This window comes from Podarcis tiliguerta (genome assembly GCF_965153285.1).
Source record: "Podarcis tiliguerta genome assembly, chromosome: 6".
Lineage (NCBI taxonomy): Eukaryota > Metazoa > Chordata > Lepidosauria > Squamata > Lacertidae > Podarcis > Podarcis tiliguerta.
This window is the reverse complement of record NC_139539.1, coordinates 89,460,105-89,486,754: the sequence shown is the minus strand read 5'-3', so window position 1 is coordinate 89,486,754 and position 26,650 is coordinate 89,460,105.

The following is a 26,650-nucleotide window of genomic DNA, read 5'->3' as shown; positions in this document are numbered from 1 at the left end:
AAATCTGACTTTCGGCCAATCACTCAAAAATGGTCCCCAACGGTTGCAAACGTTCCCCTGAAAGGTTTGGCGGTCGAAACAGAAGGCTTTTTATCACAGGACAAGAAATCAGACCTCGACAACTTAACCGGCAGAAAAATATTTTTTTAAAAAAATCCCTAAGCCCCGGGGTCACAATTTCAGAAAAAATCTGACTTTCGGCCAGTCACTCAAAAATGGTCCCCAACGGTTGCAAACGCTCCCCTGAAAGGTTTACCCATCGAAACAGACGGCTTCTTATCACAGGACAAGAAATCAGCCCTCGACAACTTAAACGGCAGAAAAATATTTTTTTGAAAAAAATCCCTAAGCCCCGGGGTCACAATTTCAGAAAAAACCTGACTTTCTGGAATTCACTCAAAAATGGTCCCCAACGGTTGCAAACGCTCCCCTGAAAGGTTTGGCGGTCGAAACAGAAGGCTTTTTATCACAGGACAAGAAATCAGCCCTCGACAACTTAACCGGCAGAAAAATATTTTTTTGAAAAAATCCCTAAGCCCCGGGGTCACAATTTCAGAAAAAATCTGACTTTCGGCAATTCACTCAAAAATGGTCCCCAATGGTTGCAAACACTCCCCTGAAAGGTTTGGCGGTCGAAACAGAAGGCTTCTTATCACAGGACAAGAAATCAGACCTCGACAACTTAACTGGCAGAAAAATATTTTTTTGAAAAAATCCCTAAGCCCCGGGGTCACAATTTCAGAAAAAAACTGACTTTCGGCAAAACACTCAAAAATGGTCCCCAATGGTTGCAAACGCTCCTCTGAAAGGTTTGCCAGTCGAAACAGAAGGCTTCTTATCACAGGACAAGAAATCAGACCTCGACAACTTAACCGGCAGAAAAATACTTTTTTGAAAAAATCCCTAAGCCCCGGGGTCACAATTTCAGAAAAAATCTGACTTTCAGGAATTCACTCAAAAATGGTCCCCAATTGTTGCAAACGCTCCCCTGAAAGGTTTGCCGGTCGAAACAGAAGGCTTCTTATCACAGGACAAGAAATCAGCCCTCGACATCTTAACCGGCAGAAAAATATTTTTTTGAAAAAATCCCTAAGCCCCGGGGTCACAATTTCAGAAAAAATCTTACTTTCGGGAATTCACTCAAAAATGGTCCCCCATGGTTGCAAACGCTCCCCTGAAAGGTTTGGCGGTCGAAACAGAAGGCTTCTTATCACAGGACAAGAAATCAGACCTCGACAACTTAACTGGCAGAAAAATATTTTTTTGAAAAAATCCCTAAGCCCCGGGGTCACAATTTCAGAAAAAAACTGACTTTCGGCAAAACACTCAAAAATGGTCCCCAATGGTTGCAAACGCTCCTCTGAAAGGTTTGCCAGTCGAAACAGAAGGCTTCTTATCACAGGACAAGAAATCAGACCTCGACAACTTAACCGGCAGAAAAATACTTTTTTGAAAAAATCCCTAAGCCCCGGGGTCACAATTTCAGAAAAAATCTGACTTTCAGGAATTCACTCAAAAATGGTCCCCAATTGTTGCAAACGCTCCCCTGAAAGGTTTGCCGGTCGAAACAGAAGGCTTCTTATCACAGGACAAGAAATCAGCCCTCGACATCTTAACCGGCAGAAAAATATTTTTTTGAAAAAATCCCTAAGCCCCGGGGTCACAATTTCAGAAAAAATCTTACTTTCGGGAATTCACTCAAAAATGGTCCCCCACGGTTGCAAACGCTCCCCTGAAAGGTTTGGCGGTCGAAACAGAAGGCTTTTTATCAAAGGACACTAAATCAGCACTCGACAACTTAACCGGCAGAAAAATATTTTTTTGAAAAAATTCCTAAGCCCCGGGGTCACAATTTCAGAAAAAATCTGACTTTCTGGAATTCACTCAAAAATGGTCCGCAACGTTTGCAAATGCTCCCCTGAAAGGTTTGGTGGTCGAAACAGAAGGCTTCTTATCACAGGACAAGAAATCAGCACTCGACAACTTAACAGGCAGAAAAATATTTTTTTGAAAAAATCCCTAAGCCCCGGGGTCACAATTTCAGAAAAAATCTGACTTTCGGGAATTCACTCAAAAATGGTCCCTCACGGTTGCAAACGCTCCCCTGAAAGGTTTGGCGGTCGAAACAGAAGGCTTTTTATCACAGGACAAGAAATCAGACCTCGACAACTTAACCGGCAGAAAAATGTTTTTTTGAAAAATTCCCTAAGCCCCGGGGTCACAATTTCAGAAAAAAATCTGACTTTCAGCAATTCACTCAAAAAAGGTCCCCAACGGTTGCAAACGCTCCCCTGACAGGTTTGGCGGTCGAAACAGAAGGCTTTTTATCACAGGACAAGAAATCAGACCTCGACAACTTAACCGGAAGAAAAATATTTTTTTGAAAAAATCCCTAAGCCCCGGGGTCAAATTTCAGAAAAAATCTGACTTTCGGCAATTCACTCAAAAATGGTCCCCAACGGTTGCAAACGCTCCCCTGAAAGGTTTGGCGGTCAAAACAGAAGGCTTCTTGTCACAGGACAAGAAATCAGACCTCAACAACTTAACCGGCAGAAAAATATTTTTTTGAAAAAATCCCTAAGCCCCGGGGTCACAATTTCAGAAAACATCTGACTTTCGGCAATTCACTCAAAAATGGTCCCCAACGGTTGCAAACGCTCCCCTGAAAGGTTTGGCGGTCAAAACAGAAGGCTTCTTGTCACAGGACAAGAAATCAGACCTCAACAACTTAACCGGCAGAAAAATATTTTTTTGAAAAAATCCCTAAGCCCCGGGGTCACAATTTCAGAAAACATCTGACTTTCGGCTATTCACTCAAAAATGGTCCCCCACGGTTGCAAACGCTCCCCTGGAAGGTTTGGCGGTCGAAACAGAAGGCTTTTTATCAAAGGACAATAAATCAGCACTCGATAACTTAACCAGCAGAAAAATATTTTTTTGAAAAAATCCCTAAGCCCCGGGGTCACAATTTCAGAAAAAATCTGACTTTCGGCAATTCACTCAGAAATGGTCCCCAACGGTTGCAAACGCTCCCCTGAAAGGTTTGCCGGTCGAAACAGAAGGCTTCCTCTCACAGGACAAGAAATCAGACCTCGACAACTTAACCGGCAGAAAAATATTTTTTTGAAAAAATCCCTAAACCCCGGGGTCACAATTTCAGAAAAAATCTGACTTTCGGCAATTCACTCAAAAATGGTCCCCAACGGTTGCAAACGCTCCCCTGAAAGGTTTGGTGGTCGAAACAGAAGGCTTCTTATCACAGGACAAGAAATCAGACGTCAACAACTTAACCGGCAGAAAAATATTTTTTTGAAAAAATCCCTAAGCCCCGGGGTCACAATTTCAGAAAAAATCTGACTTTCTGGAATTCACTCAAAAATGGTCCCCAACGGTTGCAAACGCTCCCCTGACAGGTTTGGCGGTCGAAACAGAAGGCTTTTTATCACAGGACAAGAAATCAGACCTCGACAACTTAACCGGCAGAAAAATGTTTTTTTGAAAAATTCCCTAAGCCCCGGGGTCACAATTTCAGAAAAAAATCTGACTTTCAGCAATTCACTCAAAAAAGGTCCCCAACGGTTGCAAACGCTCCCCTGACAGGTTTGGCGGTCGAAACAGAAGGCTTTTTATCACAGGACAAGAAATCAGACCTCGACAACTTAACCGGAAGAAAAATATTTTTTTGAAAAAATCCCTAAGCCCCGGGGTCAAATTTCAGAAAAAATCTGACTTTCGGCAATTCACTCAAAAATGGTCCCCAACGGTTGCAAACGCTCCCCTGAAAGGTTTGGCGGTCAAAACAGAAGGCTTCTTGTCACAGGACAAGAAATCAGACCTCAACAACTTAACCGGCAGAAAAATATTTTTTTGAAAAAATCCCTAAGCCCCGGGGTCACAATTTCAGAAAACATCTGACTTTCGGCAATTCACTCAAAAATGGTCCCCAACGGTTGCAAACGCTCCCCTGAAAGGTTTGGCGGTCAAAACAGAAGGCTTCTTGTCACAGGACAAGAAATCAGACCTCAACAACTTAACCGGCAGAAAAATATTTTTTTGAAAAAATCCCTAAGCCCCGGGGTCACAATTTCAGAAAACATCTGACTTTCGGCTATTCACTCAAAAATGGTCCCCCACGGTTGCAAACGCTCCCCTGGAAGGTTTGGCGGTCGAAACAGAAGGCTTTTTATCAAAGGACAATAAATCAGCACTCGATAACTTAACCAGCAGAAAAATATTTTTTTGAAAAAATCCCTAAGCCCCGGGGTCACAATTTCAGAAAAAATCTGACTTTCGGCAATTCACTCAGAAATGGTCCCCAACGGTTGCAAACGCTCCCCTGAAAGGTTTGCCGGTCGAAACAGAAGGCTTCCTCTCACAGGACAAGAAATCAGACCTCGACAACTTAACCGGCAGAAAAATATTTTTTTGAAAAAATCCCTAAACCCCGGGGTCACAATTTCAGAAAAAATCTGACTTTCGGCAATTCACTCAAAAATGGTCCCCAACGGTTGCAAACGCTCCCCTGAAAGGTTTGGTGGTCGAAACAGAAGGCTTCTTATCACAGGACAAGAAATCAGACGTCAACAACTTAACCGGCAGAAAAATATTTTTTTGAAAAAATCCCTAAGCCCCGGGGTCACAATTTCAGAAAAAATCTGACTTTCTGGAATTCACTCAAAAATGGTCCCCAACGGTTGCAAACGCTCCCCTGACAGGTTTGGCGGTCGAAACAGAAGGATTTTTATCACAGGACAAGAAATCAGCCCTCGACAAATTAACCGGCAGAAAAATATTTTTTTGAAAAAATCCCTAAGCCCCGGGGTCACAATTTCAGAAAAAATCTGACTTTCGGGAATTCACTCAAAAATGGTCCCCAACGGTTGCAAACGCTCCTCTGAAAGGTTTGCCAGTCGAAACAGAAGGCTTCTTATCACAGGACAAGAAATCAGACCTCGACAACTTAACCGGCAGAAAAATACTTTTTTGAAAAAATCCCTAAGCCCCGGGGTCACAATTTCAGAAAAAATCTGACTTTCAGGAATTCACTCAAAAATGGTTCCCCACGGTTGCAAACGCTCCCCTGAAAGGTTTGGCGTTCGAAACAGAAGGCTTTTTATCAAAGGACACTAAATCAGCACTCGACAACTTAACCGGCAGAAAAATATTTTTTTGAAAAAATTCCTAAGCCCCGGGGTCACAATTTCAGAAAAAATCTGACTTTCGGGAATTCACTCAAAAATGGTCCCCAACGGTTGCAAACGTTCCCCTGAAAGGTTTGGCGGTCAAAACAGAAGGCTTTTTATCACAGGACAAGAAATCAGACCTCGACAACTTAACCGGCAGAAAAATATTTTTTTGAAAAAATCCCTAAGCCCCGGGGTCACAATTTCAGAAAAAATCTGACGTTCGGGAATTCACTCAAAAATGGTCCCCCACGGTTGCAAACGCTCCCCTGAAAGGTTTGGTGGTCGAAACAGAAGGCTTCTTATCACAGGACAAGAAATCAGCACTCGACAACTTAACCGGCAGAAAAATATTTTTTTGAAAAAATCCCTAAGCCCCGGGGTCACAATTTCAGAAAAAATCTGACTTTCGGGAATTCACTCAAAAATGGTCCCTCACGGTTGCAAACGCTCCCCTGAAAGGTTTGGCGGTCGAAACAGAAGGCTTTTTATCACAGGACAAGAAATCAGACCTCGACAACTTAACCGGCAGAAAAATATTTTTTTGAAAAAATCCCTAAGCCCCGGGGTCACAATTTCAGAAAAATTCTGACTTTCGGCAATTCACTCAAAAGTGGTCCCCAACGCTTGCAAACGCTCCCCTGAAAGGTTTGGCGGTTGAAACAGAAGGTTTCTTATCACAGGACAAGAAATCAGCCCTCGACAACTTAAACGGCAGAAAAATATTTTTTTGAAAAAATCCCGAAGCCCCGGGATCACAATTTCAGAAAAAATCTGACTTTCGGCAATTCACTCAAAAATGGTCCCCAACAGTTGCAAACGCTCCCCTGAAAGGTTTGGCGGTCGAAACAGAAGGCTTTTTATCACAGGACAAGAAATCAGACCTCAACAACTTAACCGGCAGAAAAATATTTTTTTGAAAAAATCCCTAAGCCCCGGGGTCACAATTTCAGAAAAAATCTGACTTTCAGCAAAACACTCCAAAATGGTCCCCAACGGTTGCAAACGCTCCACTGAAAGGTTTGGCGGTCGAAAGAGAAGGCTTCTTATCACAGGACAAGAAATCAGACCTCGACAACTTAACCGGCAGAAAAATATTTTTTTGAAAAAACCCCTAAGCCCCGGGGTCACAATTTCAGAAAAAATCTGACTTTCGGCAAAACACTCAAAAATGGTCCCCAATGGTTGCAAACGGTCACCTGAAAGGTTTGCCAGTCGAAACAGAAGGCTTCTTATCACAGGACAAGAAATCAGCCCTCGAGATCTTAACCGGCAGAAAAATATTTTTTTGAAAAAATCCCTAAGCCCCGGGGTCACAATTTCAGAAAAAATCTGACTTTCGGCCAATCACTCAAAAATGGTCCCCAACGGTTGCAAACGTTCCCCTGAAAGGTTTGGCGGTCGAAACAGAAGGCTTTTTATCACAGGACAAGAAATCAGACCTCGACAACTTAACCGGCAGAAAAATATTTTTTTAAAAAAATCCCTAAGCCCCGGGGTCACAATTTCAGAAAAAATCTGACTTTCGGCCAGTCACTCAAAAATGGTCCCCAACGGTTGCAAACGCTCCCCTGAAAGGTTTACCCATCGAAACAGACGGCTTCTTATCACAGGACAAGAAATCAGCCCTCGACAACTTAAACGGCAGAAAAATATTTTTTTGAAAAAAATCCCTAAGCCCCGGGGTCACAATTTCAGAAAAAACCTGACTTTCTGGAATTCACTCAAAAATGGTCCCCAACGGTTGCAAACGCTCCCCTGAAAGGTTTGGCGGTCGAAACAGAAGGCTTTTTATCACAGGACAAGAAATCAGCCCTCGACAACTTAACCGGCAGAAAAATATTTTTTTGAAAAAATCCCTAAGCCCCGGGGTCACAATTTCAGAAAAAATCTGACTTTCGGCAATTCACTCAAAAATGGTCCCCAATGGTTGCAAACACTCCCCTGAAAGGTTTGGCGGTCGAAACAGAAGGCTTCTTATCACAGGACAAGAAATCAGACCTCGACAACTTAACTGGCAGAAAAATATTTTTTTGAAAAAATCCCTAAGCCCCGGGGTCACAATTTCAGAAAAAAACTGACTTTCGGCAAAACACTCAAAAATGGTCCCCAACGGTTGCAAACGCTCCTCTGAAAGGTTTGCCAGTCGAAACAGAAGGCTTCTTATCACAGGACAAGAAATCAGACCTCGACAACTTAACCGGCAGAAAAATACTTTTTTGAAAAAATCCCTAAGCCCCGGGGTCACAATTTCAGAAAAAATCTGACTTTCAGGAATTCACTCAAAAATGGTCCCCAATTGTTGCAAACGCTCCCCTGAAAGGTTTGCCGGTCGAAACAGAAGGCTTCTTATCACAGGACAAGAAATCAGCCCTCGACATCTTAACCGGCAGAAAAATATTTTTTTGAAAAAATCCCTAAGCCCCGGGGTCACAATTTCAGAAAAAATCTTACTTTCGGGAATTCACTCAAAAATGGTCCCCCACGGTTGCAAACGCTCCCCTGAAAGGTTTGGCGGTCGAAACAGAAGGCTTTTTATCAAAGGACACTAAATCAGCACTCGACAACTTAACCGGCAGAAAAATATTTTTTTGAAAAAATTCCTAAGCCCCGGGGTCACAATTTCAGAAAAAATCTGACTTTCTGGAATTCACTCAAAAATGGTCCGCAACGTTTGCAAATGCTCCCCTGAAAGGTTTGGTGGTCGAAACAGAAGGCTTCTTATCACAGGACAAGAAATCAGCACTCGACAACTTAACAGGCAGAAAAATATTTTTTTGAAAAAATCCCTAAGCCCCGGGGTCACAATTTCAGAAAAAATCTGACTTTCGGGAATTCACTCAAAAATGGTCCCTCACGGTTGCAAACGCTCCCCTGAAAGGTTTGGCGGTCGAAACAGAAGGCTTTTTATCACAGGACAAGAAATCAGACCTCGACAACTTAACCGGCAGAAAAATGTTTTTTTGAAAAATTCCCTAAGCCCCGGGGTCACAATTTCAGAAAAAAATCTGACTTTCAGCAATTCACTCAAAAAAGGTCCCCAACGGTTGCAAACGCTCCCCTGACAGGTTTGGCGGTCGAAACAGAAGGCTTTTTATCACAGGACAAGAAATCAGACCTCGACAACTTAACCGGAAGAAAAATATTTTTTTGAAAAAATCCCTAAGCCCCGGGGTCACAATTTCAGAAAAAATCTGACTTTCGGCAATTCACTCAAAAATGGTCCCCAACGGTTGCAAACGCTCCCCTGAAAGGTTTGGCGGTCAAAACAGAAGGCTTCTTGTCACAGGACAAGAAATCAGACCTCAACAACTTAACCGGCAGAAAAATATTTTTTTGAAAAAATCCCTAAGCCCCGGGGTCACAATTTCAGAAAACATCTGACTTTCGGCAATTCACTCAAAAATGGTCCCCAACGGTTGCAAACGCTCCCCTGAAAGGTTTGGCGGTCAAAACAGAAGGCTTCTTGTCACAGGACAAGAAATCAGACCTCAACAACTTAACCGGCAGAAAAATATTTTTTTGAAAAAATCCCTAAGCCCCGGGGTCACAATTTCAGAAAACATCTGACTTTCGGCTATTCACTCAAAAATGGTCCCCCACGGTTGCAAACGCTCCCCTGAAAGGTTTGGCGGTCGAAACAGAAGGCTTTTTATCAAAGGACAATAAATCAGCACTCGATAACTTAACCAGCAGAAAAATATTTTTTTGAAAAAATCCCTAAGCCCCGGGGTCACAATTTCAGAAAAAATCTGACTTTCGGCAATTCACTCAGAAATGGTCCCCAACGGTTGCAAACGCTCCCCTGAAAGGTTTGCCGGTCGAAACAGAAGGCTTCCTCTCACAGGACAAGAAATCAGACCTCGACAACTTAACCGGCAGAAAAATATTTTTTTGAAAAAATCCCTAAACCCCGGGGTCACAATTTCAGAAAAAATCTGACTTTCGGCAATTCACTCAAAAATGGTCCCCAACGGTTGCAAACGCTCCCCTGAAAGGTTTGGTGGTCGAAACAGAAGGCTTCTTATCACAGGACAAGAAATCAGACGTCAACAACTTAACCGGCAGAAAAATATTTTTTTGAAAAAATCCCTAAGCCCCGGGGTCACAATTTCAGAAAAAATCTGACTTTCTGGAATTCACTCAAAAATGGTCACCAACGGTTGCAAACGCTCCCCTGACAGGTTTGGCGGTCGAAACAGAAGGATTTTTATCACAGGACAAGAAATCAGCCCTCGACAAATTAACCGGCAGAAAAATATTTTTTTGAAAAAATCCCTAAGCCCCGGGGTCAGAATTTCACAAAAAATCTGACTTTCTGGAATTCACTCAAAAATGGTCCCCAATGGTTGCAAACGCTCCCCTGACAGGTTTGGCGGTCGAAATAGAAGGCTTTTTATCACAGAACAAGAAATCAGACCTCGACAACTTAACCGGAATAAAAAAATTTTTTTGAAAAAATCCCTAAGCCCCGGGGTCAGAATTTCACAAAAAATCTGACTTTCTGGAATTCACTCAAAAATGGTCCCCAATGGTTGCAAACGCTCCCCTTAAAGGTTTGGCGGTCGAAACAGAAGGCTTCTTATCACAGGACAATAAATCAGACCTCGACAACTTAACTGGCAGAAAAATATTTTTTTGAAAAAATCCCTAAGCCCCGGGGTCACAATTTCAGAAAAAAACTGACTTTCGGCAAAACACTCAAAAATGGTCCCCAACGGTTGCAAACGCTCCTCTGAAAGGTTTGCCAGTCGAAACAGAAGGCTTCTTATCACAGGACAAGAAATCAGACCTCGACAACTTAACCGGCAGAAAAATACTTTTTTGAAAAAATCCCTAAGCCCCGGGGTCACAATTTCAGAAAAAATCTGACTTTCGGGAATTCACTCAAAAATGGTTCCCCACGGTTGCAAACGCTCCCCTGAAAGGTTTGGCGTTCGAAACAGAAGGCTTTTTATCAAAGGACACTAAATCAGCACTCGACAACTTAACCGGCAGAAAAATATTTTTTTGAAAAAATCCCTAAGCCCCGGGGTCACAATTTCAGAAAAAATCTGACTTTCGGGAATTCACTCAAAAATGGTCCCCCACGGTTGCAAACGCTCCCCTGAAAGGTTTGGTGGTCGAAACAGAAGGCTTCTTATCACAGGACAAGAAATCAGCACTCGACAACTTAACCGGCAGAAAAATATTTTTTTGAAAAAATCCCTAAGCCCCGGGGTCACAATTTCAGAAAAAATCTGACTTTCGGGAATTCACTCAAAAATGGTCCCTCACGGTTGCAAACGCTCCCCTGAAAGGTTTGGCGGTCGAAACAGAAGGCTTTTTATCACAGGACAAGAAATCAGACCTCGACAACTTAACCGGCAGAAAAATATTTTTTTGAAAAAATCCCTAAGCCCCGGGGTCACAATTTCAGAAAAATTCTGACTTTCGGCAATTCACTCAAAAGTGGTCCCCAACGCTTGCAAACGCTCCCCTGAAAGGTTTGGCGGTCGAAACAGAAGGTTTCTTATCACAGGACAAGAAATCAGCCCTCGACAACTTAAACGGCAGAAAAATATTTTTTTGAAAAAATCCCGAAGCCCCGGGATCACAATTTCAGAAAAAATCTGACTTTCGGCAATTCACTCAAAAATGGTCCCCAACAGTTGCAAACGCTCCCCTGAAAGGTTTGGCGGTCGAAACAGAAGGCTTTTTATCACAGGACAAGAAATCAGACCTCAACAACTTAACCGGCAGAAAAATATTTTTTTGAAAAAATCCCTAAGCCCCGGGGTCACAATTTCAGAAAAAATCTGACTTTCAGCAAAACACTCCAAAATGGTCCCCAACGGTTGCAAACGCTCCACTGAAAGGTTTGGCGGTCGAAAGAGAAGGCTTCTTATCACAGGACAAGAAATCAGACCTCGACAACTTAAGCGGCAGAAAAATATTTTTTTGAAAAAATCCCTAAGCCCCGGGGTCACAATTTCAGAAAAAATATGACTTTCAGCAAAACACTCAAAAATGGTCCCCAACGGTTGCAAACGCTCCCCTGAAAGGTTTGGCGGTCGGAACAGAAGGATTTTTATCACAGGACAAGAAATCAGCTCCAAACGCTCCCCTGAAAGGTTTGGCGGTCGAAACAGAAGGCTTTTTATCACAGGACAAGAAATCAGACCTCGACAACTTAACCGGCAGAAAAATATTTTTTTGAAAAAATCCCTAAGCCCCGGGGTCACAATTTCAGAAAAAATCTGACTTTCGGCAATTCACTCAAAAATGGTCATCAATGGTTGCAAACACTCCCCTGAAAGGTTTGCCGGTCGAAACAGAAGGCTTCTTATCACAGGACAAGAAATCAGACCTCTACAACTTAACCGGCAGAAAAATATTTTTTTGAAAAAACCCCTAAGCCCCGGGGTCACAATTTCAGAAAAAATCTGACTTTCGGCAAAACACTCAAAAATGGTCCCCAATGGTTGCAAACGGTCACCTGAAAGGTTTGCCAGTCGAAACAGAAGGCTTCTTATCACAGGACAAGAAATCAGCCCTCGAGATCTTAACCGGCAGAAAAATATTTTTTTGAAAAAATCCCTAAGCCCCGGGGTCACAATTTCAGAAAAAATCTGACTTTCGGCCAATCACTCAAAAATGGTCCCCAACGGTTGCAAACGTTCCCCTGAAAGGTTTGGCGGTCGAAACAGAAGGCTTTTTATCACAGGACAAGAAATCAGACCTCGACAACTTAACCGGCAGAAAAATATTTTTTTAAAAAAATCCCTAAGCCCCGGGGTCACAATTTCAGAAAAAATCTGACTTTCGGCCAGTCACTCAAAAATGGTCCCCAACGGTTGCAAACGCTCCCCTGAAAGGTTTACCCATCGAAACAGACGGCTTCTTATCACAGGACAAGAAATCAGCCCTCGACAACTTAAACGGCAGAAAAATATTTTTTTGAAAAAAATCCCTAAGCCCCGGGGTCACAATTTCAGAAAAAACCTGACTTTCTGGAATTCACTCAAAAATGGTCCCCAACGGTTGCAAACGCTCCCCTGAAAGGTTTGGCGGTCGAAACAGAAGGCTTTTTATCACAGGACAAGAAATCAGCCCTCGACAACTTAACCGGCAGAAAAATATTTTTTTGAAAAAATCCCTAAGCCCCGGGGTCACAATTTCAGAAAAAATCTGACTTTCGGCAATTCACTCAAAAATGGTCCCCAATGGTTGCAAACACTCCCCTGAAAGGTTTGGCGGTCGAAACAGAAGGCTTCTTATCACAGGACAAGAAATCAGACCTCGACAGCTTAACTGGCAGAAAAATATTTTTTTGAAAAAATCCCTAAGCCCCGGGGTCACAATTTCAGAAAAAAACTGACTTTCGGCAAAACACTCAAAAATGGTCCCCAACGGTTGCAAACGCTCCTCTGAAAGGTTTGCCAGTCGAAACAGAAGGCTTCTTATCACAGGACAAGAAATCAGACCTCGACAACTTAACCGGCAGAAAAATACTTTTTTGAAAAAATCCCTAAGCCCCGGGGTCACAATTTCAGAAAAAATCTGACTTTCAGGAATTCACTCAAAAATGGTCCCCAATTGTTGCAAACGCTCCCCTGAAAGGTTTGCCGGTCGAAACAGAAGGCTTCTTATCACAGGACAAGAAATCAGCCCTCGACAACTTAACCGGCAGAAAAATATTTTTTTGAAAAAATCCCTAAGCCCCGGGGTCACAATTTCAGAAAAAATCTTACTTTCGGGAATTCACTCAAAAATGGTCCCCCACGGTTGCAAACGCTCCCCTGAAAGGTTTGGCGGTCGAAACAGAAGGCTTTTTATCAAAGGACACTAAATCAGCACTCGACAACTTAACCGGCAGAAAAATATTTTTTTGAAAAAATTCCTAAGCCCCGGGGTCACAATTTCAGAAAAAATCTGACTTTCGGGAATTCACTCAAAAATGGTCCCCCACGGTTGCAAACGCTCCCCTGAAAGGTTTGGTGGTCGAAACAGAAGGCTTCTTATCACAGGACAAGAAATCAGCACTCGACAACTTAACAGGCAGAAAAATATTTTTTTGAAAAAATCCCTAAGCCCCGGGGTCACAATTTCAGAAAAAATCTGACTTTCGGGAATTCACTCAAAAATGGTCCCTCACGGTTGCAAACGCTCCCCTGACAGGTTTGGCGGTCGAAACAGAAGGCTTTTTATCACAGGACAAGAAATCAGACCTCGACAACTTAACCGGAAGAAAAATATTTTTTTGAAAAAATCCCTAAGCCCCGGGGTCACAATTTCAGAAAAAATCTGACTTTCGGCAATTCACTCAAAAATGGTCCCCAACGGTTGCAAACGCTCCCCTGAAAGGTTTGGCGGTCAAAACAGAAGGCTTCTTGTCACAGGACAAGAAATCAGACCTCAACAACTTAACCGGCAGAAAAATATTTTTTTGAAAAAATCCCTAAGCCCCGGGGTCACAATTTCAGAAAACATCTGACTTTCGGCAATTCACTCAAAAATGGTCCCCAACGGTTGCAAACGCTCCCCTGAAAGGTTTGGCGGTCAAAACAGAAGGCTTCTTGTCACAGGACAAGAAATCAGACCTCAACAACTTAACCGGCAGAAAAATATTTTTTTGAAAAAATCCCTAAGCCCCGGGGTCACAATTTCAGAAAACATCTGACTTTCGGCTATTCACTCAAAAATGGTCCCCCACGGTTGCAAACGCTCCCCTGAAAGGTTTGGCGGTCGAAACAGAAGGCTTTTTATCAAAGGACAATAAATCAGCACTCGATAACTTAACCAGCAGAAAAATATTTTTTTGAAAAAATCCCTAAGCCCCGGGGTCACAATTTCAGAAAAAATCTGACTTTCGGCAATTCACTCAAAAATGGTCCCCAACGGTTGCAAACGCTCCCCTGAAAGGTTTGCCGGTCGAAACAGAAGGCTTCCTCTCACAGGACAAGAAATCAGACCTCGACAACTTAACCGGCAGAAAAATATTTTTTTGAAAAAATCCCTAAACCCCGGGGTCACAATTTCAGAAAAAATCTGACTTTCGGCAATTCACTCAAAAATGGTCCCCAACGGTTGCAAACGCTCCCCTGAAAGGTTTGGTGGTCGAAACAGAAGGCTTCTTATCACAGGACAAGAAATCAGACGTCAACAACTTAACCGGCAGAAAAATATTTTTTTGAAAAAATCCCTAAGCCCCGGGGTCACAATTTCAGAAAAAATCTGACTTTCTGGAATTCAATCAAAAATGGGCCCCAACGGTTGCAAACGCTCCCCTGAAAGGTTTGGCGGTCGAAACAGAAGGATTTTTATCACAGGACAAGAAATCAGCCCTCGACAAATTAACCGGCAGAAAAATATTTTTTTGAAAAAATCCCTAAGCCCCGGGGTCAGAATTTCACAAAAAATCTGACTTTCTGGAATTCACTCAAAAATGGTCCCCAATGGTTGCAAACGCTCCCCTGACAGGTTTGGCGGTCGAAATAGAAGGCTTTTTATCACAGAACAAGAAATCAGACCTCGACAACTTAACCGGAATAAAAATATTTTTTTGAAAAAATCCCTAAGCCCCGGGGTCAGAATTTCACAAAAAATCTGACTTTCTGGAATTCACTCAAAAATGGTCCCCAATGGTTGCAAACGCTCCCCTGAAAGGTTTGGCGGTCGAAACAGAAGGCTTCTTATCACAGGACAAGAAATCAGCCCTCGACAACTTAACCGGCAGAAAAATATTTTTTTGAAAAAAATCCCTACGCCCGAGGTCACAATTTCAGAAAAAATCTGACTTTCGGCAATTCACTCAAAAATGGTCCCCAATGGTTGCAAACGCTCCCCTGAAAGGTTTGACGGTCGAAACAGAAGGCTTCTTATCACAGGACAAGAAATCAGACCTCTACAACTTAACCGGCAGAAAAACATTTTTTTGAAAAAAATCCTAAGCCCCGGGGTCACAATTTCAGAAAAAATCTGACTTTCGGCAATTCACTCAAAAATGGTCCCCAACGGTTGCAAACGTTCCCCTGAAAGGTTTGGCAGTCGAAACAGAAGGCTTTTTATCACAGGACAAGAAATCAGCCCTCGACAACTTAACCGGCAGAAAAATATTTTTTTGAAAAAATGCCTAAGCCCCGGGGTCACAATTTCAGAAATAATCTGACTTTCGGCAATTCACTCAAAAATGGTCCCCAACGGTTGCAAACGTTCCCCTGAAAGGTTTGGCGGTCGAAACAGAAGGCTTTTTATCACAGGACAAGAAATCAGCCCTCGACAACGTAACGACAGAAAAATATTTTTTTGAAAAAATCCCTAAGCCCCGGGGTCACAATTTCAGAAAAAATCTGACTTTCGGCAATTCACTCAAAAATGGTCCCCAACGGTTGCCAACGCTCCCCTGAAAGGTTTGGCGGTCGAAGCAGAAGGCTTCTTATCACAGGACAAGAAATCAGACCTCTACAACTTAACCGGCAGAAAAATATTTTTTTGAAAAAATCCCTGAGCCCCGGGGTCACAATTTCAGAAAAAATCTGACTTTCGGCAATTCACTCAAAAATGGTCCCCAACGGTTGCAAATGCTCCCCTGAAAGGTTTGGCGGTCGAAACAGAAGGCTTTTTATCACAGGACAAGAAATCAGCCCTCGACAACTTAACGACAGAAAAATATTTTTTTGAAAAAATCCCTAAGCCCCGGGGTCACAATTTCAGAAAAAATCTGACTTTCGGCAATTCACTCAAAAATGGTCCCCAACGGTTGCCAACGCTCCCCTGAAAGGTTTGGCGGTCGAAGCAGAAGGCTTCTTATCACAGGACAAGAAATCAGACCTCTACAACTTAACCGGCAGAAAAATATTTTTTTGAAAAAATCCCTAAGCCCCGGGGTCACAATTTCAGAAAAAATCTGACTTTCGGCAATTCACTCAAAAATGGTCCCCAACGGTTGCAAACGCTCCCCTGAAAGGTTTGGTGGTCGAAACAGAAGGCTTTTTATCACAGGACAAGAAATCAGCCCTCGACAACTTAACCGGCAGAAAAATATTTTTTTGAAAAAATCCCTAAGCCCCGGGGTCACAATTTCAGAAAAAATCTGACTTTCTGGAATTCACTCAAAAATGGTCCCCAACGGTTGCAAATGCTCCCCTGAAAGGTTTGGCGGTCGAAACAGAAGGCTTTTTATCACATTACAAGAAATCAGCCCTCGACAACTTAACCGGCAGAAAAATATTTTTTTGAAAAAATCCCTAAGCCCCGGGGTCACAATTTCAGAAAAAATCTGACTTTCGGCAATTCACTCAAAAATGGTCCCCAACGGTTGCAAACGCTCCCCTGAAAGGTTTGGCGGTCGAAACAGAAGGCTTCTTATCACAGGACAAGAAATCAGACCTCTACAACTTTACCGGTAGAAAAAGATTTTTTTGAAAAAATCCCTGAGCCCCGGGGTCACAATTTCAGAAAAAATCTGACTTTCGGCAATTCACTCAAAAATGGTCCCCAACGGTTGCAAACGCTCCCCTGAAAGGTTTGGCGGTCGAAACAGAAGGCTTTTTATCACAGGACAAGAAATCAGCTCTCGACAACTTAACCGGCAGAAAAATATTTTTTTGAAAAAATCCCTAAGCCCCGGGGTCACAATTTCAGAAAAAATCTGACATTCGGCAATTCACTCAAAAACGGTCCCCAACGGTTGCAAACGCTCCCCTGAAAGGTTTGGCGGTCGAAACAGAAGGCTTTTTATCACAGGACAAGAAATCAGCCCTCGACAACTTAACCGGCAGAAAAATATTTTTTTGAAAAAATCTCTAAGCCCCGGGGTCACAATTTCAGAAAAAATCTGATTTTCTGGAATTCACTCAAAAATGGTCCCCAACGGTTGCAAACGCTCCCCTGAAAGGTTTCGCGGTCGAAACAGAAGGCTTCTTATAACAGGACAAGAAATCAGACCTCGACAACTTAACCGGCAGAAAAATATTTTTTTGAAAAAATCCCTAAGCCCCGGGGTCACAATTTCAGAAAAAATCTGACTTTCGGCAATTCACTCAAAAATGGTCCCCAACGGTTGCAAACGCTCCCCTGAAAGGTTTGGCGGTCGAAACAGAAGGCTTTTTATCACAGGACAAGAAATCAGCCCTCGACAACTTAACCGGCAGAAAAATATTTTTTTGAAAAAATCCCTAAGCCCCGGGGTCACAATTTCAGAAAAAATCTGACTTTCTGGAATTCACTCAAAAATGGTCCCCAACGGTTGCAAACGTTCCCCTGAAAGGTTTGGCGGTCGAAACAGAAGGCTTTTTATCACAGGACAAGAAATCAGCCCTCGACAACTTAACCGGCAGAAAAATATTTTTTTGAAAAAATCCCTAAGCCCCGGGGTCACAATTTCAGAAAAAATCTGACTTTCGGCAATTCACTCAAAAATGGTCCCCAACGGTTGCAAACGCTCCCCTGAAAGGTTTGGCGGTCGAAACAGAAGGCTTCCTCTCACAGGACAAGAAATCAGACCTCGACAACTTAACCGGCAGAAAAATATTTTTTTGAAAAAATCCTTAAACCCCGGGGTCACAATTTCAGAAAAAATCTGACTTTCGGCAATTCACTCAAAAATGGTCCTCAACGGTTGCAAACGCTCCCCTGAAAGGTTTGGTGGTCGAAACAGAAGGCTTCTTATCACAGGACAAGAAATCAGACGTCAACAACTTAACCGGCAGAAAAATATTTTTTTGAAAAAATCCCTAAGCCCCGGGGTCACAATTTCAGAAAAAATCTGACTTTCGGCAATTCACTCAAAAATGGTCCCCAATGGTTGCAAACGCTCCCCTGAAAGGTTTGACGGTCGAAACAGAAGGCTTCTTATCACAGGACAAGAAATCAGACCTCTACAACTTAACCGGCAGAAAAACATTTTTTTGAAAAAAATCCTAAGCCCCGGGGTCACAATTTCAGAAAAAATCTGACTTTCGGCAATTCACTCAAAAATGGTCCCCAACGGTTGCAAACGTTCCCCTGAAAGGTTTGGCAGTCGAAACAGAAGGCTTTTTATCACAGGACAAGAAATCAGCCCTCGACAACGTAACGACAGAAAAATATTTTTTTGAAAAAATCCCTAAGCCCCGGGGTCACAATTTCAGAAAAAATCTGACTTTCGGCAATTCACTCAAAAATGGTCCCCAACGGTTGCAAATGCTCCCCTGAAAGGTTTGGCGGTCGAAACAGAAGGCTTTTTATCACAGGACAAGAAATCAGCCCTCGACAACGTAACGACAGAAAAATATTTTTTTGAAAAAATCCCTAAGCCCCGGGGTCACAATTTCAGAAAAAATCTGACTTTCGGCAATTCACTCAAAAATGGTCCCCAACGGTTGCAAACACTCCCCTGAAAGGTTTGCCGGTCGAAACAGAAGGCTTTTTATCACAGGACAAGAAATCAGCCCTCGACAACTTAACCGGCAGAAAAATATTTTTTTGAAAAAATCCTTAAGCCCCGGGGTCACAATTTCAGAAAAAATCTGACTTTCGACAATTCACTCAAAAATGGTCCCCAACGGTTGCCAACGCTCCCCTGAAAGGTTTGGCGGTCGAAGCAGAAGGCTTCTTATCACAGGACAAGAAATCAGACCTCTACAACTTAACCGGCAGAAAAATATTTTTTTGAAAAAATCCCTGAGCCCCGGGGTCACAATTTCAGAAAAAATCTGACTTTCGGCAATTCACTCAAAAATGGTCCCCAACGGTTGCAAATGCTCCCCTGAAAGGTTTGGCGGTCGAAACAGAAGGCTTTTTATCACTGGACAAGAAATCAGCCCTCGACAACTTAACGACAGAAAAATATTTTTTTGAAAAAATCCCTAAGCCCCGGGGTCACAATTTCAGAAAAAATCTGACTTTCGGCAATTCACTCAAAAATGGTCCCCAACGGTTGCCAACGCTCCCCTGAAAGGTTTGGCGGTCGAAGCAGAAGGCTTCTTATCACAGGACAAGAAATCAGACCTCTACAACTTAACCGGCAGAAAAATATTTTTTTGAAAAAATCCCTAAGCCCCGGGGTCACAATTTCAGAAAAAATCTGACTTTCGGCAATTCACTCAAAAATGGTCCCCAACGGTTGCAAACGCTCCCCTGAAAGGTTTGGTGGTCGAAACAGAAGGCTTTTTATCACAGGACAAGAAATCAGCCCTCGACAACTTAACCGGCAGAAAAATATTTTTTTGAAAAAATCCCTAAGCCCCGGGGTCACAATTTCAGAAAAAATCTGATTTTCTGGAATTCACTCAAAAATGGTCCCCAACGGTTGCAAACGCTCCCCTGAAAGGTTTGGCGGTCGAAACAGAAGGCTTCTTATAACAGGACAAGAAATCAGACCTCGACAACTTAACCGGCAGAAAAATATTTTTTTGAAAAAATGCCTAAGCCCCGGGGTCACAATTTCAGAAATAATCTGACTTTCGGCAATTCACTCAAAAATGGTCCCCAACGGTTGCAAACGTTCCCCTGAAAGGTTTGGCGGTCGAAACAGAAGGCTTTTTATCACAGGACAAGAAATCAGCCCTCGACAACTTAACCGGCAGAAAAATATTTTTTTGAAAAATTCTCTAAGCCCCTTGGTCACAATTTCAGAAAAAATCTGACTTTCTGGAATTCACTCAAAAATGGTCCCCAACGGTTGCAAACGCTCCCCTGAAAGGTTTGGCGGTCGAAACAGAAGGCTTTTTATCACAGGACAAGAAATCAGCCCTCGACAACTTAACCGGCAGAAAAATATTTTTTTGAAAAAATCCCTAAGCCCCGGGGTCACAATTTCAGAAAAAATCTGATTTTCTGGAATTCACTCAAAAATGGTCCCCAACGGTTGCAAACGCTCCCCTGAAAGGTTTGGCGGTCGAAACAGAAGGCTTCTTATAACAGGACAAGAAATCAGACCTCGACAACTTAACCGGCAGAAAAATATTTTTTTGAAAAAATGCCTAAGCCCCGGGGTCACAATTTCAGAAATAATCTGACTTTCGGCAATTCACTCAAAAATGGTCCCCAACGGTTGCCAACGCTCCCCTGAAAGGTTTGGCGGTCGAAGCAGAAGGCTTCTTATCACAGGACAAGAAATCAGACCTCTACAACTTAACCGGCAGAAAAATATTTTTTTGAAAAAATCCCTGAGCCCCGGGGTCACAATTTCAGAAAAAATCTGACTTTCGGCAATTCACTCAAAAATGGTCCCCAACGGTTGCAAATGCTCCCCTGAAAGGTTTGGCGGTCGAAACAGAAGGCTTTTTATCACAGGACAAGAAATCAGCCCTCGACAACTTAACGACAGAAAAATATTTTTTTGAAAAAATCCCTAAGCCCCGGGGTCACAATTTCAGAAAAAATCTGACTTTCGGCAATTCACTCAAAAATGGTCCCCAACGGTTGCCAACGCTCCCCTGAAAGGTTTGGCGGTCGAAGCAGAAGGCTTCTTATCACAGGACAAGAAATCAGACCTCTACAACTTAACCGGCAGAAAAATATTTTTTTGAAAAAATCCCTAAGCCCCGGGGTCACAATTTCAGAAAAAATCTGACTTTCGGCAATTCACTCAAAAACGGTCCCCAACGGTTGCAAACGCTCCCCTGAAAGGTTTGCCGGTCGAAACAGAAGGCTTTTTATCACAGGACAAGAAATCAGCCCTCGACAACTTAACCGGCAGAAAAATATTTTTTTGAAAAAATCCCTAAGCCCCGGGGTCACAATTTCAGAAAAAATCTAATTTTCTGGAATTCACTCAAAAATGGTCCCCAACGGTTGCAAACGCTCCCCTGAAAGGTTTGGCGGTCGAAACAGAAGGCTTCTTATAACAGGACAAGAAATCAGACCTCGACAACTTAACCGGCAGAAAAATATTTTTTTGAAAAAATGCCTAAGCCCCGGGGTCACAATTTCAGAAATAATCTGACTTTCGGCAATTCACTCAAAAATGGTCCCCAACGGTTGCAAACGTTCCCCTGAAAGGTTTGGCGGTCGAAACAGAAGGCTTTTTATCACAGGACAAGAAATCAGCCCTCGACAACTTAACCGGCAGAAAAATATTTTTTTGAAAAATTCTCTAAGCCCCTTGGTCACAATTTCAGAAAAAATCTGACTTTCTGGAATTCACTCAAAAATGGTCCCCAACGGTTGCAAACGCTCCCCTGAAAGGTTTGGCGGTCGAAACAGAAGGCTTTTTATCACAGGACAAGAAATCAGCCCTCGACAACTTAACCGGCAGAAAAATATTTTTTTGAAAAAATCCCTAAGCCCCGGGGTCACAATTTCAGAAAAAATCTGATTTTCTGGAATTCACTCAAAAATGGTCCCCAACGGTTGCAAACGCTCCCCTGAAAGGTTTGGCGGTCGAAACAGAAGGCTTCTTATAACAGGACAAGAAATCAGACCTCGACAACTTAACCGGCAGAAAAATATTTTTTTGAAAAAATGCCTAAGCCCCGGGGTCACAATTTCAGAAATAATCTGACTTTCGGCAATTCACTCAAAAATGGTCCCCAACGGTTGCAAACGTTCCCCTGAAAGGTTTGGCGGTCGAAACAGAAGGCTTTTTATCACAGGACAAGAAATCAGCCCTCGACAACTTAACCGGCAGAAAAATATTTTTTTGAAAAATTCTCTAAGCCCCTTGGTCACAATTTCAGAAAAAATCTGACTTTCTGGAATTCACTCAAAAATGGTCCCCAACGGTTGCAAACGCTCCCCTGAAAGGTTTGGCGGTCGAAACAGAAGGCTTTTTATCACAGGACAAGAAATCAGCCCTCGACAACTTAACCGGCAGAAAAATATTTTTTTGAAAAAATCCTTAAGCCCCGGGGTCACAATTTCAGAAAAAATCTGACTTTCGGCAATTCACTCAAAAATGGTCCCCAACGGTTGCCAACGCTCCCCTGAAAGGTTTGGCGGTCGAAGCAGAAGGCTTCTTATCACAGGACAAGAAATCAGACCTCTACAACTTAACCGGCAGAAAAATATTTTTTTGAAAAAATCCCTGAGCCCCGGGGTCACAATTTCAGAAAAAATCTGACTTTCGGCAATTCACTCAAAAATGGTCCCCAACGGTTGCAAATGCTCCCCTGAAAGGTTTGGCGGTCGAAACAGAAGGCTTTTTATCACAGGACAAGAAATCAGCCCTCGACAACTTAACGACAGAAAAATATTTTTTTGAAAAAATCCCTAAGCCCCAGGGTCACAATTTCAGAAAAAATCTGACTTTCGGCAATTCACTCAAAAATGGTCCCCAACGGTTGCCAACGCTCCCCTGAAAGGTTGGGCGGTCGAAGCAGAAGGCTTCTTATCACAGGACAAGAAATCAGACCTCTACAACTTAACCGGCAGAAAAATATTTTTTTGAAAAAATCCCTAAGCCCCGGGGTCACAATTTCAGAAAAAATCTGACTTTCGGCAATTCACTCAAAAATGGTCCCCAACGGTTGCAAACGCTCCCCTGAAAGGTTTGGTGGTCGAAACAGAAGGCTTTTTATCACAGGACAAGAAATCAGCCCTCGACAACTTAACCGGCAGAAAAATATTTTTTTGAAAAAATCCCTAAGCCCCGGGGTCACAATTTCAGAAAAAATCTGACTTTCGGCAATTCACTCAAAAATGGTCCCCAACGGTTGCAAACGCTCCCCTGAAAGGTTTGGCGGTCGAAACAGAAGGCTTCTTATCACAGGACAAGAAATCAGACCTCTACAACTTTACCGGTAGAAAAATATTTTTTTGAAAAAATCCCTGAGCCCCGGGGTCACAATTTCAGAAAAAATCTGACTTTCGGCAATTCACTCAAAAATGGTCCCCAACGGTTGCAAACGCTTCCCTGAAAGCTTTGGCGGTCGAAACAAAAGGCTTTTTATCACAGGACAAGAAATCAGCCCTCGACAACTTAACCGGCAGAAAAATATTTTTTTGAAAAATTCTCTAAGCCCCTTGGTCACAATTTCAGAAAAAATCTGACTTTCTGGAATTCACTCAAAAATGGTCCCCAACGGTTGCAAACGCTCCCCTGAAAGGTTTGGCGGTCGAAACAGAAGGCTTTTTATCACAGGACAAGAAATCAGCCCTCGACAACTTAACCGGCAGAAAAATATTTTTTTCAAAAAATCCCTAAGCCCCGGGGTCACAATTTCAGAAAAAATCTGACTTTCTGGAATTCACTCAAAAATGGTCCCCAACGGTTGCAAACGCTCCCCTGAAAGGTTTGGCGGTCGAAACAGAAGGCTTCTTATAACAGGACAAGAAATCAGACCTCGACAACTTAACCGGCAGAAAAATATTTTTTTGAAAAAATCTCTGAGCCCCGGGGTCACAATTTCAGAAAAAATCTGACTTTCGGCAATTCACTCAAAAATGGTCCCCAACGGTTGCAAATGCTCCCCTGAAAGGTTTGGCGGTCGAAACAGAAGGCTTTTTATCACAGGACAAGAAATCAGCCCTCGACAACTTAACGACAGAAAAATATTTTTTTTAAAAAAAATCCCTAAGCCCCGGGGTCACAATTTCAAAAAAAATCTGACTTTCGGCAATTCACTCAAAAATGGTCCCCAACGGTTGCAAACACTCCCCTGAAAGGTTTGCCGGTCGAAACAGAAGGCTTTTTATCACAGGACAAGAAATCAGCCCTCGACAACTTAACCGGCAGAAAAATATTTTTTTGAAAAAATTCTTAAGCCCCGGGGTCACAATTTCAGAAAAAATCTGACTTTCGGCAATTCACTTAAAAATGGTCCCCAACGGTTGCAAACACTCCCCTGAAAGGTTTGGCGGTCGAAACAGAAGGCTTTTTATCACAGGACAAGAAATCAGACCTCGACAACTTAACCAGCAGAAAAATATTTGTTTGAAAAAATCCCTAAGCCCCGGGGTCACAATTTCAGAAAAAATCTGACTTTCGGCAAAACACTCAAAAATGGTCCCCAACGGTTGCAAACGCTCCCCTGAAAGGTTTGGCGGTCGAAACAGAAGGCTTTTTATCACAGGACAAGAAATCAGCCCTCGACAACTTAACCGGCAGAAAAATATTTTTTTGAAAAAATCCCTAAGCCCCGGGGTCACAATTTCAGAAAAAATCTGACTTTCGGCAATTCACTCAAAAATGGTCCCCAACGGTTGCAAACGCTCCCCTGAAAGGTTTGGCGGTCGAAACAGAAGGCTTCTTATCACAGGACAAGAAATCAGCCCTCGACAACTTAACCGGCAGAAAAATATTTTTTTGAAAAAATCCCTGAGCCCCGGGGTCACAATTTCAGAAAAAATCTGACTTTCTGGAATTCACTCAAAAATGGTCCCCAACGTTTGGAAATGCTCCCCTGAAAGGTTTGGCGGTCGAAACAGAAGGCTTTTTATCACAGGACAAGAAATCAGCCCTCGACAACTTAACCGGCAGAAAAATATTTTTTTGAAAAAATTCCTAAGCCCCGGGGTCACAATTTCAGAAAAAATCTGACTTTCGGCAATTCACTCAAAAATGGTCCCCAACGGTTGCAAACGTTCCCCTGAAAGGTTTGGCGGTCGAAACAGAAGGCTTTTTATCACAGGACAAGAAATCAGACCTCGACAACTTAACCGGCAGAAAAATATTTTTTTGAAAAAATCCCTAAGCCCCGGGGTCACAATTTCAGAAAAAATCTGACTTTCTGGAATTCACTCAAAAATGGTCCCCAACGGTTGCAAATGCTCCCCTGAAAGGTTTGGCGGTCGAAACAGAAGGCTTTTTATCACAGGACAAGAAATCAGACCTCTACAACTTTACCGGCAGAAAAATATTTTTTTGAAAAAATCCCTGAGCCCCGGGGTCACAATTTCAGAAAAAATCTGACTTTCGGCAATTCACTCAAAAATAGTCCCCAACGGTTGCAAACGCTCCCCTGAAAGGTTTGGCGGTCGAAACAGAAGGCTTTTTATCACAGGACAAGAAATCAGCCCTCGACAACTTAACCGGCAGAAAAATATTTTTTTGAAAAATTCTCTAAGCCCCTTGGTCACAATTTCAGAAAAAATCTGACTTTCTGGAATTCACTCAAAAATGGTCCCCAACGGTTGCAAACGCTCCCCTGAAAGGTTTGGCGGTCGAAACAGAAGGCTTTTTATCACAGGACAAGAAATCAGCCCTCGACAACTTAACCGGCAGAAAAATATTTTTTTGAAAATATCCCTAAGCCCCGGGGTCACAATTTCAGAAAAAATCTGACTTTCTGGAATTCACTCAAAAATGGTCCCCAACGGTTGCAAACGCTCCCCTGAAAGGTTTGGCGGTCGAAACAGAAGGCTTCTTATAACAGGACAAGAAATCAGACCTCGACAACTTAACCGGCAGAAAAATATTTTTTTGAAAAAATCTCTGAGCCCCGGGGTCACAATTTCAGAAAAAATCTGACTTTCGGCAATTCACTCAAAAATGGTCCCCAACGGTTGCAAATGCTCCCCTGAAAGGTTTGGCGGTCGAAACAGAAGGCTTTTTATCACAGGACAAGAAATCAGCCCTCGACAACTTAACGACAGAAAAATATTTTTTTGAAAAAATCCCTAAGCCCCGGGGTCACAATTTCAAAAAAAATCTGACTTTCGGCAATTCACTCAAAAATGGTCCCCAACGGTTGCAAACACTCCCCTGAAAGGTTTGCCGGTCGAAACAGAAGGCTTTTTATCACAGGACAAGAAATCAGCCCTCGACAACTTAACCGGCAGAAAAATATTTTTTTGAAAAAATTCTTAAGCCCCGGGGTCACAATTTCAGAAAAAATCTGACTTTCGGCAATTCACTTAAAAATGGTCCCCAACGGTTGCAAACGCTCCCCTGAAAGGTTTGGCGGTCGAAACAGAAGGCTTTTTATCACAGGACAAGAAATCAGACCTCGACAACTTAACCAGCAGAAAAATATTTGTTTGAAAAAATCCCTAAGCCCCGGGGTCACAATTTCAGAAAAAATCTGACTTTCTAGAATTCACTCAAAAATGGTCCCCAACGGTTGCAAACGCTCCCCTGAAAGGTTTGGCGGTCGAAACAGAAGGCTTTTTATCACAGGACAAGAAATCAGCCCTCGACAACTTAACCGGCAGGAAAATATTTTTTTGAAAAAATCCCTAAGCCCCGGGGTCACAATTTCAGAAAAAATCTGACTTTCGGCAATTCACTCAAAAATGGTCCCCAACGGTTGCAAACGCTCCCCTGAAAGGTTTGGCGGTCGAAACAGAAGGCTTCTTATCACAGGACAAGAAATCAGCCCTCGACAACTTAACCGGCAGAAAAATATTTTTTTGAAAAAATCCCTGAGCCCCGGGGTCACAATTTCAGAAAAAATCTGACTTTCTGGAATTCACTCAAAAATGGTCCCCAACGTTTGGAAATGCTCCCCTGAAAGGTTTGGCGGTCGAAACAGAAGGCTTTTTATCACAGGACAAGAAATCAGCCCTCGACAACTTAACCGGCAGAAAAATATTTTTTTGAAAAAATCCCTAAGCCCCGGGGT